Genomic DNA, 16,841 nt, shown 5'->3' on the forward strand with positions numbered 1-16,841 from the left:
TTCTTTATATTTTACTTTTTTGTTATATTTATACTTCAGTACTTCATATTTTTGTTTTTGGAAAATGATTCAATTTTTAAAATTCTGCTTTGTTTTCTTATCCTGTTACATTTCATTTTCTAACTCATTCTTGCTGATATATAGAAAAATAGATATTTATATGTTGACTTTGTAACAAGAAACTTTTATAAAGTCTCATCATTTCTCATAATTCATCTGTTTATTCCTTTGGATTTTTTCCTGTACATAATCATGTCATCTTTGCATTTTTTATTGGAACTGCATTAAATTTACAGATTAATTTGGGGAGAACTAACTGTGGCAGCTATGGAGGTGTGCCCCTTAAATTTTGCTTCAGGAAAGAACGTGCTGTACAGCTGCATGGAGTGCAGATATAGCTGAGCCTCCAGCCGTTAGCACCTTTAAGGTTCACCTCAGCTTTCAAGCCAAGGCCATGCCTTTTCCAGGAAGGCTCCCACCAGTGACTGAGTACAGAGGGGGTATCAGGGAACTGGCCACGTCCTCCCAGGGCAAGACTCTTGTAATGCGCATTTTTTCGCTCTGGAACTCATCACTGGGTTGACTGAAACCCTGTCAGATATGCATTGCAGGTTGAGGCTCTCCTGCCTCTCTTTTATCTGTCACATATGTTACTCCCAAATAAACCCTGTGTACTCCTAACTCCATCTCAATGTCTGCTTCACAGAGAACCCACTGACACTGACACATTGACATATTTATAATATTGAGTCTTTCCATCCAAAAAAACATATCTCCCCACTTATTGTATTTTTTAATGTCCTTTAGGAAATTTTTATAGTTTTCTTCATATTCATCTTACACATTCTTGAGTTTATTACTAAATTTTTACAAAATTTCTTTTTTTTTTTTCTGAAGTAAATGAGATCTTTTATTCATAGTTTTATTTATATATTTTGATGCTATATAGTAGGGCATAAGAGTTTATAACTGTTATATATATATTTTTTAATTTATTTTTGAGTGCACTGGGTCTTTGTTGCTGTGGTCGGGCTTTCTCTAGTTGCAGTGAGTGGGGGCTACTCTTCATTGTGGTGCACGGGCTTCTCATTGCGGTGGCTTCCCTTGTTGCAGATCATGGCCTCTAGGTGTGCGGGCTTCAGTAGGTGTGGCACACGGGCTCAGTAGTTGTGGCGCATGGCTTAGTTGCTCCAAGGCATGTGGGATCTTCCTGGATCAGGGCTTGAACCCGTGTCCCCTGTGTTGGTAGGCGGATTCTTAACCACTGTGTCACCAGGGAAGCCCCTGTTACATCTTTTCATTGTCATTCATTTCTAAATCATTTTCCTTTTGGATTCCTCAAAACAAACAAACATAAAAGCAAACAATAACAACAACAAAAACCTACTTCCATCAGTAGGAGAATGGATAAACAAACTGTGGTATGTTCAAACAATGGCATATTAGTCAGTGATTACCAAAAAACTGAATAAACTATTGATACATGCAAAACATGGAGTGGATAACTCTAACAGACATTGTGTTGAGAAAAAGAAGTCAGACACAAAACAGTATTTATTGAATTATTCCATGTATACGAAGTTCAAGAGCAGGCAAAACTAATCTATTGGGATAGAATTGAGAAAAGTGGTTACCCTGATTGGAAAGGGGCACAAGGGAACTTTCTGGGGGATATAAATGTTCTATATCTTGATGTGGGTATAGAGTCATTAAACTGTACACTTAAGAGTTGCTCCTTTTACTGTATGCGAATTATAGCTCCATAAATAAAACACTTTTGTTTGGTTGGAGGACTCTGCTTTTCTTGCTGATTTTCCACCTAAATAAATGACTACCTCATTGTCAAACCCAGAACCCAAGAGTCAACCCTGATTCCTTCCTCTCCCTTCTGCCCCATGTGTAGCTAAGCACCCACATATGTCCATTATAGACTAGCTCCTAAATGGCTGTTGATTCTGAAAGCTTCTCCTTTCCTGTTGCTACCAGGGTTCAGGCCTCATGCACTTCTCTCACCTGAATTACTACAGCAGCCTCCTTCCTAACTGACCTCCTCTCCAGGTCACCTTCCATACAGGAGGCAGATTGATTTTTCTAAAATAAAACCTGCATCTCCTACGCAGCTTAAACCTCTTCAAAGGCATCTTATGGCCCTAGGGATAGAGTCCAGATGCTAAACATGCTTTAAAAGGTCCTCTAGAGAGAGATTGGTTCAAGATGGCGGAGTAGAAGGACGTGCTCTCACTCCCTCTTGCAAGAGCACTGGAGTCACAACTAACTGCTGAACAATCATTGACAGGAAGACACTGGAACTCACCAAAAAAGATACCCCACATCCAAAGACAAAGGAGAAGCCACAATGAGATGGTAGGAGGCACGCAGTCACAATAAACTCAAATCCAGTAACAGCTGGGTGGGTGACTCACAAACTGGAGAACACTTATACCACAGAAGTCCACCCACTGGAGTGAAGGTTCTGAGCCCCACATCAGGCTTCCCAACCTGGGGGTCCGGCAACAGGAGGAGGAATTCCTAGAGAATCAGACTTTGAAGGCTAGCGGGATTTGATTGCAGGACTTCGACAGGACTGGGGGAAACACAGACTCCACCCTTGGAGGGCACACACAAAGTAGTGTGCACACTGGGACCCAGGGGAAGGAGCAGTGACCCCATAGGAGACTGAACCAGACCTACCTGCTAGTGTTGGAGGGTCTCCTGCAGAGGCGGGGGGTGGCTGTGTCTCACCGTGAGGACAAGGACACTGGCAGCAGAAGTTATGGGAAGTACTCCTTGGTGTGAGCCCTCCCAGAGTCCACCATTAGCCCCACCAAAGAGCCCAGGTAGGCTCCAGTGTTGGGTTGCCTCAGGCCAAACAACCAACAGGGAGGGAACCCAGCCCCACCCATCAGCAGACAAGCAGATTAAAGTTTTACTGAGCTCTGCCCACCAGAGCAACAGCCAGCTCTACCCACCACCAGTCCCTTCCATCAGGAAACTTGCACAAGCCTCTTAGAACTACAATCCTGCAGCCTGTGGAACAAAAACCACGTTCACAGAAAGATAGACAAGATGAAAAGGCAGAGGGCTATGTACCAGATGAAGGAACAAGATAAAACAACTAAATGAAGTGGAGATAGGCAACCTTCCAGAAAAAGAATTCAGAATAATGATAGTGAAGATGATCCAGGACATCGGAAAAAGAATGGAGGCAAAGATCAAGAAGATGTAAGAAATGTTTAACAAAGACCTAGAAGAATTAAAGAACAAACAAACAGAGTGAACAATACAATAACTGAAATGAAAAATACACTAGAAGGAATCAAGAGCAGAATAACTGAGGCAGAAGAACGGATAAGTGACCTGGAAGACAGAATGGTGGAATTCACTGCTGCGGAAAAGAATAAAGAAAAAAGAATGAAAAGAAATGAAGACATCCTAAGAGACCTCTGGGACAACATTAAACGTGACAACATTTGCATTATAGGGGTCTCAGAAGGAGAAGAGAGAGAGAAAGGACCCGAGAAAATAGTTGAAGAGATTATAGTCAAAAACTTCCCTAACATGGGAAAGGAAATAGCCACCCAATCCAGGAAGCGCAGAGAGTCCCATACAGCATAAACCCAAGGAGAAACACACTGAGACACACAGTAATCAATTTGGCAAAAATTAAAGACAAAGAAAAAGTATTGAAAGCAACAAGGGAAAAATGACAAATAACATACAAGGGAACTGCCATAAGGTTAACAGGTGATTTCTCAGCAGAAACTCTACAAGCCAGAAGGGAGTAAATGACATATTTAAATGACATATTTAAAGTGATGAAAGGGAAGAACGTACAAACAAGATTACTCTACCCGGCAAGGATCTCATTCAGATTTGATGGAGAAATCAAAAGCTTTACAGACAAGCAAAAGCTAAGTGAATTCAGCACTACCAAACCAGCTCTACAACAAGTGCTAAAGGAACTTCTCTAAGTGGGAAACAAAACAGAAGAAAAGGACCTACAAAAACAAACCCCAAACAATAAAGAAAATGGTAATAGGAACATACATATCAATATCAATTACCTTAAACATGAATGGATTAAATGCTCCAACCAAAAGACACAGGCTCACTGAATGGACACAAAAACAAGACCCATATATATGCTGTCTACAAGAGACCCACTTCAGACCTAGGGACACATACAGACTGAAAGTGAGGGGATGGAAACTGACATTCCATGCAAATGGAAATCAAAAGAGAGTTGGAGTAGCAATACTCATACCAGATAAAATAGACTTTAAAATAAAGAATGTACAAGAAACAAGGAAGGACACTACATAATGATCAAGGGATCAATCCAAGAAGAAGATATAACAATTATAAATATATATGCACCCAACATAGAAGCACCTCAATACATAAGGCAGCTGCTAACAGCTATAAAAGAGGAAATCAACAGTAACACAATAACAGTGGGGGACTTTAACACCTCACTTACACCAATCGACAGATCATCATTAATTTAAGAAGAAATTTAATAAGGAAACACAACCTTTAAATGACACAATAGACCAGAGAGATTTAATTGATATTTATACCACATTCCATCCAAAAACAGCAGATTTCACTTTCTTCTCAAGTGCGCACAGAACATTCTCCAGGATAGGTCACATCTTGGGTCACAAATCAAGCCTCAGTAAATTTAAGAAAATTGAAATCATATCAAGCATCTTTTCTGACCACAACGCTATGAGATTAGAAATGAATTACAGGGGAAAAAACATAAAAAACACAAACACATGGAAGCTAAACAGTACGTTACCAAATAACCAAGAGATCACTGAAGAAATCAAAGAGGAAATAAAAAAATACCTAGAGACAAATGACAATGAAAACACGACGATCCAAAACCTATGGGATGCAGCAAAAGCAGTTCTAAGACAGAAGTTTATAGCAATACAATCCTACCTCAAGAAACAAGAAAAATCTCAAATAAACAATCTAACCTTACACCTAAGGGAACTAGAGAAAGAAGAACAAACAAAACCCAAAGTTAGCAGAAGGAAAGAAATCAGAAAGATCAGAGCAGAAATAAATGAAATAGAAACAAAGAAAACAGTAGCAAAGATCAATAAAACTAAAAGCTGGTTCTTTGAGAAGATACACAAAATTGATAAACCATTAGCCAGACTCATCAAGAAAAAGAGGGAGAGGACTCAAATCAATAAAATCAGAAATGAAAAAGGAGAAGTTACAACAGACACCGCAGAAATACAAAGCATCCTAAGAGACTACTACAAGCAACTCTATGCCAATAAAATGGACAACCTGGGAGAAATGGACAAATTCTTAGAAAGGTATAACCTTCCAAGACTGAACCAGGAAGAAATAGAAAATATGAACAGACCAATCACAAGTAATGAAATTGAAACTGTGATTAAAAATCTTCCAACAAACAAAAGTCCAGGACCAGATGGCTTCACAGGTGAATTCTATCAAACATTTAGAGAAGAGTTAACACCCATCCTTCTCAAACTCTTCCAAAAAATTGCCGAGGAAGGAACGCTTCCAAACTCATTCTATGAGGCCACCATCACCGTGATACCAAAACCAGACAAAGATACTACAAAAAAAGAAAATTACAGACCAATATCACTGATGAATATAGATGCAAAAATCCTCAACAAAATACTAGCCAACAGAATCCAACAACACATTAAAAGGATCATACACCACGATCAAGTGGGGTCTATCCCAGGGATGCAAGGATTCTTCAATATATGCAAATCAATCAATGTGATACACCATATTAACAAATTGAAGAATAAAAACCATATGATCCTCTCAATAGATGCAGAAAAAGCTTTTGAAAAAACTCAACACCTATTTATGATAAAAACTCTCCAGAAAGTGGGCATAGAGGGAACCTACCTCAACATAATAAAGGCCATATATGAAAAATCCACAACAAACATCATTCGCAATGGTGAAAAACTGAAACCATTTCCTCTAAGATCAGGAACAAGACAAGGATGTCCACTCTCACCACTATTATTCAACATAGTTTTGGAAGTCCTAGCCATGGCAATCAGAGAAGAAAAAGAAATAAGAGGAATACAAACTGGAAAAGAAGAAGTAAAACTGTCACTGTTTGCAGATGACATGATACTATACATAGAGAATCCTAAAGATGCCACCAGAAAACTACTAGAGGTGATCAACGAATTTGGTAAAGTTGCAGGATACAAAATTAATGCACAGAAATCTCTTGCATTCCTATACACTAATAATGAAAAATCTGAAAGTGAAATTAAGGAAACACTCCCATTTACCATTGCAACAAAAAGTATAAAATACCTAGGAATAAACCTACCAGGGAGACAAAAGACCTGTATGCAGAAAACTATAAGACATTGCTGAAAGAAATTAAAGATGATACAAATAGATGGACAGATATACCATGTTCTTGGATTGGAAGAATCAATATTGTGAAAATGACTATATCACCCAAAGCAATCTACAGATTCAATGCAATCCCTATCAAATTACCAATGGTATTTTTTACAGAACTAGAACAAAAAATCCTAAAATTTGTATGGAGACACAAAAGACCCCGAATAGCCAAAGCAGTCTTGAGGCAAAAAAACGGAGCTGGAGGAATCAGACTCCCTGACTTCAGACTATACTACAAAGCTACAGTAATCAAAACAATATGGTACTGGCACAAAAACAGAAATACAGATCAATGGAACAGGATAGAAAGCCCAGAGATAAACCCACGCACCTATGGTCAACTAATCTATGACAAAGGAGGCAAGGATATACAATGGAGAAAAGACAGTCTCTTCAATAAGTGGTGCTGGGAAAACTGGACAGCTATATGTAAAAGAATGAAATTAGAACCCTCCCTAACACCATACACAAAAATAAACTCAAAATGGATTAAAGACCTAAATGTAAGACCGGACACTATAAAACTCTTAGAGGAAAACATAGGAAGAACACTCTTTGACATAAATCACAGCAAGATCTTTTTTGATCCACCTCCTAGAGTAATGGAAATAAAAACAAAAATAAACAAATGGGACCTAATGAAACTTAAAAGCTTTTGCAAAGCAAAGGAAACTACAAACAAGACAAAAAGACAGCTCTCAGAATGGGAGAAAATATTTGCAAATGAATCAATGGACAAAGGATTAATCTCCAAAATATATAAACAGATCATGCAGCTTAATATTAAAAAAACAAACAACCCAATCCAAAAATGGGCAGAAGACCTAAATAGACATTTCTCCAAAGAAGACATACATATGGCCAAGAAGCACATGAAAAGCTGCTCAACATCATTAATTATTAGAGAAATGCAAATCAAAACTACAATGAGGTATCACCTCACACCAGTTAGAATGGGCATCATCAGAAAATCTACAAACAACAAATGCTGGAGAGGGTGTGGAAGAAAGGGACCCCTCTTGCACTGTTGGTGGGAATGTAAATTGATACAGCCACTATGGAGAACAGTATAGAGGTTCCTTAAAAAACTAAAAATAGAATTACCATATGACCCAGCAATCCCACTACTGGGCATATACCCTGAGAAAACCATAATCCAAAAAGGCACATGCACCCCAATGTTCACTGCAGCACTATTTACAATAGCCAGGACATGGAAGCAACCTATGTGTCCATCAACAGATGAATGGATAAAGAAGAAGTGGCACATATATACAATGGAATATTACTCAGCCATAAAAGGAAACGAAATTGAGTTATTTGCAGTGAGGTGGATGGACCTAGACACTGTCATACAGAGTGAAGTAAGTCAGAAAGAGAAAAACAAATATCGTATATTAACACATAAATGTGGAACCTAGAAAAATGGTACAGATGAACCAGTTTGCAGGGCAGAAATTGAGACACAGATGTAGAGAACAAACATATGGACACCAAGGAGGGAAAGTGGCGGGGGTGGGGTGGGGTGGTGCTGTGATGAATTGGGAGATTGGGATTGACATATATACCATAATATGTATAAAATGGATAACTAATAAGAACCTGCTGTATAAAAACATAAATAAAATAAAATTCAAAAATTCAAAAAAAAAGGTCCTCTGTGATCCTGAGTCTGCCCATCTCTCCAGCCTGACCCCACTTCCCCACTTCCTAGTCTCTTTTACACCTTATGCTCCAGCCATCATGGCCTTCTGTCAGTTCCCTGAATCCTTCTCTCTCTTCCACCCCTCTTTCTCTTACCTTCTGGCCTTTTCACATGCTATCCCTTTGCCTAGAACATTCTCCCCACTCAACTTTTCCTTTTTTCTTGGCTAACTTTTTACTCAACTTTCTGGTCTCAATTAGAATGTCACTTCCTTGAGGAAGCTTCCCCCAAATTTCTTGGCTAGATAACTACCTTCTGCCTCATTCTATGATCCCAAACCACCCTGTCCTTCCCCTAGTTTCACATGCATCACACATTTCTGTAATAATCTACTGAAGTACTGATAAGCTAAGTCCTCCATAAATATTTAGATGAATGAATAAATGAGTGAAGGAGAGCAAGGATTAGAAGAAAATAGCTAGTCATAAAATTTAGGTCATGGGTGGGATAGGGACAGTGGGAGGGAGACGCAAGAAGAAGGGGATATGGGGATATATGTATACGTATAGCTGATTCAGTTTGTTATACAGAAGAAACTAACACAACAATGTAAAGCAATTATACTCCAATAAAGATGTTAAAAAATATTTAGGTCATGGTCTTCAGAGTATACTACGAAGCTACGGTCATCAAAACAGTATGGTAATGGCACAAAAACAGACATATAGATCAATGAAACAGGATAGAAAGCTTAGAAATAAATCCATGCACTTATCTATGACAAAGGAGGCAAGAAGATACAGTGGAGAAAAGACAGTCTTTTCAGTAAGTGCTGCTGGGAAAACTGAACAGCTACATGTAAAATAATGAAGTTAGAACATTCTGTAACACCATATACAAAAATAAACTTGAGATGGATCAAAGACCTAAATGTAAGATCAGATACTATAAAACTCCCAGAGGAAAACATAGGCAGAACACTCTTTGACATAAATCACAGTGATATTTTTTTGGATCCATCTCCTACAGTAATGGAAATTTAAAAAAAAAGGGGGGGGTGGGACTTAATTAAACTTAAAAACTTTTGCACAGCAAAGGAAACCATAAACGAAACAAAAAGACAATTTATGGAATGGGAGAAAATATTTGCAAATAATGCTACTGATAAGGGATTAATTTCCAAAATATACAAACAGCTCATACAGCTTAATATAAAAAAAAAACAATAAAAAAAAATGGGCAGAAGAGGGACTTGCCTGGCGGTCCAGAGGTTAAGACTCCATGCTTCCACTGAAGGGGGCATGGGTTCGATCCCTGGTTGGGGAACTAAAATCCCATATGCTGTGTGGCATGGTCAAAAAAAAAAAAAAAAAATGGGCAGAAGACCTAAAAAGATATTTCTCCAAAGAAGACATACAGATGGCCAACAGGCACATGAAAAGATGCTCAATATCACCAATTATTAGAGAAATGCAAATCGAAACTACAATGAAGTATCACCTCACACCAGTCAGAATAGCCATCATTAAAAAGTCTACAAATAATAAATGCTGGAGAGAGTGTGGAGGAAAAGGAACCCTCCTACAATGTTGATAGGAATGTAAATTGGTGCAGCCACTATGGAGAACAGTATGGAGGTTCCTTAGAAAACTAAAAATAGAGTTGCCATTTGATCCTGCAATAGTGCTCCTGGGCATTTATGTGGAGAAAACTCTAATTTGAAAAGATACACGCACCCCAATGTTTATAGCAGCATTATTTACAATAGCCAAGACATGGAAGCAACCTATGTGTCCACTGAGAGATAAATGCATAAAGAAGAGGTGGTACATATATACAGTGGAATATTACTCAGCCACAAAAAAGAATGAAATAATGCCATTTGTAGCAACATGGATGGACCTAGAGATTATCAAACTAAGTGAAGTAAGTCAGACAGAGAAAGACAAATATCATATGATATCACTTATATTTGGAATCTAAAAAAATGATACAAATGAACTTATTTACAAAACAGAAAAAGACTCACAGGCATAAAAAACAAACTAACGGTTACCAAAGGGGATGAGGCGGAGATAAATTAGGAGTTTGGGATTAACATCTACACACTATTATATATAAAATAGATAAACAATAAGGATCTACTGTACAGCACAGGGAATTATATTCAGTATCTTGTAATAACCTCTAGTGGAAAAGAATCTGAAAAAGAATATATATATGTATATACATATATATACACATGTATATGTGTGTGTGTGTGTGTGTGTGTGAACTACCTTGCTGTACACCTGAAGCCAACACAATGTTGTAAATTAACTATACTTCAATTTTTTTAATGGTTTTTTTAAAAAGCCATGTGGAGCAGAAAAATGGGCTGGCTAAGCAAGCCCTACTCAAATTCTTTACCCACAAAAATAATGAGATATAATAAAATGGATGTTGTTTTATACTGAAAAAAAAAATTCAGGTCATGGTGACCAATCCCACCCCCATATAAGGCGGTGCCCAGAAAACATAGGGAGCACATCTGGGGTTGTCAGGGTTATCCACTATTTCCTTTTTTTTTTTTTTTAACATCTTTATTGGAGTAGAATTGTTTTACAATGGTGTGTTAGTTGCTGCTTTGTAACAAAGTGAATCAGCTATACATACACATATATCCCCATATCTCTTCCCTCTTGTGTCTCCCTCCCTCCCATTCTCCCTATCCCACCCCTCTAGGTGGTCACAAAGCACTGAGCTGATCTCCCTGTGCTATGCGGCTGCTTCCCACTAGCTATCGATTTTACATTTGGTAGTGTATATATGTCCATGCCACTCTCTCACTTTGTCCCAGTTTACCCTTCCCCCTCCCAGTGTCCTCAAGTCCATTCTCTAGTAGGTCTGTGTCTTTATTCCCGTCCTGCCCCTAGATTCGTCATAACCTTTTTTTTTTTTTTTAAGATTCCATATATATGTGTTAGCATACGGTATTTGTTTTTCTCTTTCTGACTTACTTCACTCTGTATGACACACTCTAGGTCCATCCACCTCACTACAAATAACTCAATTTCGTTTCTTTTTATGGCTGAGTAATATTCCATTGTACATATGTGCCACATCTTCTTTATCCAATCATCTGTTGATGGACACTTAGGTTGCTTCCATGTCCTGTCTATTGTAAATAGAGCTGCAATGAACATTTTGGTACATGACTCTTTTTGAATTATGGTTTTCTCAGGGTATATGCCCAGTAGTGGGATTGCTGGGTCGTATGGTAGTTCTATTTTTAGTGTTGTAAGGAATCCGCATACTGTTCTCCATAGTGGCTGTATCAATTTACATTCCCACCAACAGTGCAAGAGGGTTCCCTTTTCTCCACACCCTCTCCACCATTTATTATTTGTAGATTTTTTGATGATGGCCATTCTGACCGGTGTGAGGTGATATCTCATTGTAGTTTTGATTTGCATTCCTCTAATGATTAATGATGTTGAGCATTCTTCCATGTGTTTGTTGGCAATCTGTATATGTTTTTTTGGAGAAATGTCTATTTAGGTCTTCTGCCCATTTTTGGATTGGGTTGTTTGTTTTTTTGATACTGAGCTGTATGAGCTGCTTGTAAATTTTGGAGATTAATCCTCTGTCAGTTGCTTCATTTGCAAATATTTTCTCCCATTCTGAGGGTTGTCTCTTGGTCTTGTTTATGGTTTCCTTTGCTGTGCAAAAGCTTTTAAGTTTCATTAGGTCCCATTTGTTTATTTTTGTTTTTATTTCCATTTCTCTAGGAGGTGGGTCAAAAAGGATCTTGCTGTGATTTATGTCATAGAGTGTTCTGCCTATGTTTTCCTTATCCACTATTTCTTAACTGGATATACTGCTTCTCACATCACCTCTCATTGCTACAGAAAGTGCTTGTGCTTCAGCTGCCTAATTTTTTAATTCTAGCTCTCAGTCCTCAGACTGTAGGTAGAGCAAATAACATACTCCCATTTTCACAGGTGAGGAAATGCAAGCACAGAAAGATTGGGAATTTGTTCAAGGTCACAGAACAAGCTAACAGCAGAGCTGACTTGGAATCTGTTCCCCTGACTCCAGGCTTGAGGTCACTACTCTATTATGGGATTCTCTATGACCCTGCAGGCCGTGTGTGCCTAGTCTGGCCTTTATGGGGACTGGATTTAGAAGTCCTGTTGACGTTCCTTCCATTCCTTACCTCCCTGTTTCAGAAACCTGCTGTACATGATTGATAAAGCCGGTTCTGTTCTGGGCCCCAGCTTGCTGCTATCTGGGCAGCGGCCCCTGGGGCCTTCCCCCTCATGCCCTGACTGAGAAAAGGTCCCTGCTGGAGTCTTCACATGGCACACCACATGCATGTGTGGGACACACTGGTTGCCAAGCCAAATATGGCTCCAGATTATTCTAGGAAACAAATACATTGTTTTGCTTTGGATTGCAGGAATTGCTAATTAGGGCTTTTTATTTTGGGCAGTGCTCCTTGGAGCTCGCAGACAGATGGAGTTCGCAACTTGCTCCAGGGGCATTGTTAAGCAGAGGGAAATATCCACTTCTGCCCCCATTATGAGAACCTGCAGAGCCCAGTGCTGCCCAGCTCCTGCCCTCAAGACCTGAGGTGGAGGCCTCTTGGGAGGCTTCCTGGCTCCCACTGGTTTCCCCTTCTCCAGGAATTGCTCTCAAAACCCAAGTGTAAGCCCCTATTGGTCTTGTCAGGTATATTACTCTGACCCCTAGCCAGATCACTGTCCTAGGAAGGACAGCAGAGATCTTTCCTGGGATCTCCTACCTGGAATTGAGAATGAGAGCCCATTCATCACAGGAGGTGGGCATGGAGAATACACAATCTGCTAGTGGCCAGGTTTTCAGTCATCAGTGGGAGAAAAGAGGAAGAGCTGAAAGTATTTGAAAAACTCTTTGCCTCTGGTTCCACTAGCTCCTGACACCAGCTGTGTCCGTACTCCCTTGCAGGTTGGTTGTTTGACACTCCCTTGGATTCTGTGAGCTGATAAATTCTTTTCTTTTCTTTTCTTTTTTTTGTCTAAACTAATTCAGGTTGCATTTCTATCACTTGCAACCAGAAGCCTAGCTTAGTGGTGGACAGTGTTCAGGGACACACAGAGGACTCAGGCTATGGCTCAGTGGCCCAGCTGTAGACTAACTGCCTGAGTGTTTTGGAGTTATGTTGTCAGATCCCAGTACACTGACTAATCTACTTCAAAGCAGTTTAAGGAAAACTATTACAAGATGGGGGAGGAGAGATGATAAAAAACAGGAGATGAGCGCAGGTGAGAGGAAGCAGGAGGAGGCCAGGGGGAAGAGAAGCACACCAGGTTGGTTTAACGGGCTTCTTTCTGATTCCGCTTCTGTTTTAGAGCTATAGGCCTCTCAGTCTACTCTCAGCCTCTTTTTCACCTTCTCAGCTCATGAATTGAAAACCAACGTTCTGAACACCATTACCTAATCAGATAAAAACACATATCAAGATCCAAGTCCATTACTGCCCACAAAGGGAGAACCAGGCTTAGAGACAAAGGGGTGGTGGGAGGCTGATTCCAAATTCCAGGGTGGGTAGCAGCATGGAGACGTCATTCTGTCCATCCCCCTGCCTCTGGCCCTCCTAGAACCCATTCTAGTCACACCTCGTCTGTGATCAGCTCTGTCCAATGTTGATTTTGCCCAAGGAGGACTGTAGAATGGAAGATAAGAGAAAGAATAACCTCCCTCTCTCCTGTGGGAGAAAAGCTTAGAAGCTGCTTTGGAAGAATCTAAGGAGCTTTTCCTGAACGGTTTGCAGCTGCCTTGTTCTCCTCTCCACCTCCCCCATGACCCAAACTAGAAAAAACAAAACTAAGGAGGGTGCAGAAGCCCCTATACCCCACGTCCCCACGCCAGTCCATGTGAGAACAGCCTCAACTCTAGTGCCCAGTGCGGGGTTGTAAGGAGCATGAGGAAGGCTCCCACGCAGATGTCTTTGGGTGAGGCATTAGGCCCCTAGATCACAGAAAAGGAAATAAAGAGCAAGGCCCTGTGAAAAGTACCTTGTCTTTACTGATAATTTTTAGAATGCAAATGAAAATATCACAGGGATACCTTTTTCTGCTTACCAGTTGGCTCTCATATGCTGCTCTCTGGTCTGCAAACTGGAACAATCTTTTTAGAGGAAGGTTTGACAACATATATTGTAATTTTAAATACTTCTACCTTGACCTAGGAATTCTCCTTTTTGGAATCTATTCTATGGTTAATCTATTCTATGGTTATGGTTTGTATATTATGGTTATACAAATCCTGGCACTCTCATTAATCTTAACCTTGTGCACTCGGGCAAGTTTCTTAACCTCCTCATGCCTCGATTTCCCCATCACTATCTCCATGAAGTAGAGATAGTAATAGTACTTAGCAAGTTGTTGTGAGGATTAAATTGTGAGTATATGTAAAGCTCTCAATACCCAGTTAATAGTGCCCACAGTAAGTGGTATACAAATGTTAGCTAGCATACTGTATTATTATTACCCCTATCAGTACACCAAGTATACATAAAGGGCTATGCACAGCCAGATTCTTCATAACAGTGAAAAAAAGGAACTATCGAGTTAAAAAATTAGGTACATCTACTTGATGGAATACTCTGAAGCAACAGTTATTAATACTATAGTCTGTACCATGATTGGGGGAAAAAAGAAACTGTTCAAGGTACAGTGTCAAGTTAGTTACAAGAGTATGTATAGTATGATACCATCGGTATCAACAATGATAACTACAGCTATGCTACAGCTGAATAGATGAATGTTGAATGAATACACATGAAGAAAAATCTATAGGAATCAACCTAAAACTTTTAAGCTTTATATATCTGGGTAGAGAAGGGAAAGATATTTCCACTTTTTGCATTATAAATTTTAACATGTTTGTCTTTTTCCAGCGAGCCTATGTTACCTGTGTGATCATTAAGAAAAATAATAATAGTGAGAACCCAAACCACAAACCAACAACTGAACATGGTCAGGGAAGAGGGAGGGGACAGAGAAGGACCCTGATGATGGGTACCTTGCCTCAGGGACAGATATTGGACTCCTTCTGGCCTAGTGGTCAGTGAAGCCTAGGGGCACCGCAGGGCCTTGGGGGCAGGAGCTGTGTACTGCAGAAGTTGCAGCTGGAGGCAAACTTCATCTCTGCTACAGCCTCAATGGCCTTATTCCGTGTTAGTCGGATGTCTGGATCTTGCCTCTGCCCATGCTTTTAAATAGATCCTTTAGGGAGAGAAAATGAGAGGCAGTGGAAGCGGGTATGGGAGAGAAGAAGAAAGGAGAGGAAGAGGGGCCAGAGGAGAGAGGAGAGGAAGAGAGGAAAGAGAAATGCTATGTACTTGCATCTCCATGGCCCCAGGAAGTGGGACGTGGAGCTGCTCCTCAGCATTCTGTGCCAGGAGTCGCCATGGAGACTGAGCGCTGGCCTCTTCATGATTAATACTCTGAGGCAGCTGTCTTCTTGGAGTCTTTTAAAATATACACTATTATTTGAACACAATGATATTTAGAGCAGAAAGATCAAAGTGGGGAGTGGGGGAGGAGACAGTTGCATTACCAGAATGATGACAGGGGCTGGGCCCTTCCCAGGAGACAGAAAAGGGAGGCTTACTTCTCTGATCCCTCTCCCTCCGCCCTCCCTGGATCCAGAGCTTCCAGTCTCATCCACTGCGACATGACCGTCAGCATCCAAAGGGCCCATGCAGCGCCCCTGGTACAGGGCTGTATTCAATGAACATCTGATGAATGAATTTGTTCATTCATTAATTCATTCAGTAATTGTCTATTCAGTGCTTCTCTAGAAAGTAAACTCTCCTTCCATCACCTTTTCCCATGGAAATCCAAAATTTCCTCTCAGCCTCCCCAGAGTCACATACACACCATCGCCACCACCACCTTTCACAATGGCTCCTAAGAACCTGGCATGCTCTCCTCCTCAGCATGTGTCTGATGTGACCCACAGTGTTCCTAATGGCAGTCACTCCGGAGAATTCTTGCAGGGATGGAAACCAGCCAGATGGAGTTTGCACATTTGAAAAGCTAGAGGAAGATTCTCCACCTAAAGCCATCTTAAAGTTAAACTTTTTGTAAAATGAATGATCTTTTCCTAAATTATCTTGTGGAGTAGGCTAGCCTGGGCTTGACTCTCAGTTCCACCACTGAATAGAAGTATAGCCTTGAGTGAGTTGCTTAACCTTTTCAAGTCTGTTTCCTCATCTGTGAAATGGGTCTTCAATTCCTTATTCCACAGAGCTTTTGTAATGATTAAATGATATGTTTGTAGAGTGTTCAGTGTATGAGATTTCCCTCTTGTGTGTAAATTCGTGTTTTTATATTTGAAGTGTGAATTAAAGTAGAGCTCATAGATCTAAACTCCTCTCTCTTCCATGCCCACCCAAAGACCTTTATTCTATCTGGGCCCAGAATCTTGTTTTCTTTTCTTTTTTTTCTTATCTTGGCCACACCATGCAGCTTGCAGGATCTTAGTTCCCCGACCAGGGACTGAACCCCGGGCCACAGCAGTGAAAACGTCAAATCCTAACCACTAGACCACCAGGAATCTATTTTTAAGCTGTTAAAATTTGGGAGTAAGATGGACTGAGCTGGGAAGGGCTACAAAATGTCCATCCTCTTTATATTCCCTCCTCCCCCCTCAAGGAGCCAAATGTAGATGCAACTGCCCTCCAGAGGTAACCATCCCATGTGCGAGAGTATGTGTATGTGTGTCCGCTGAA

This window comes from Balaenoptera physalus (assembly GCF_965194825.1).
Source record: "Balaenoptera physalus genome assembly, chromosome: 15".
NCBI classification, from domain to species: Eukaryota; Metazoa; Chordata; class Mammalia; order Artiodactyla; family Balaenopteridae; genus Balaenoptera; species Balaenoptera physalus.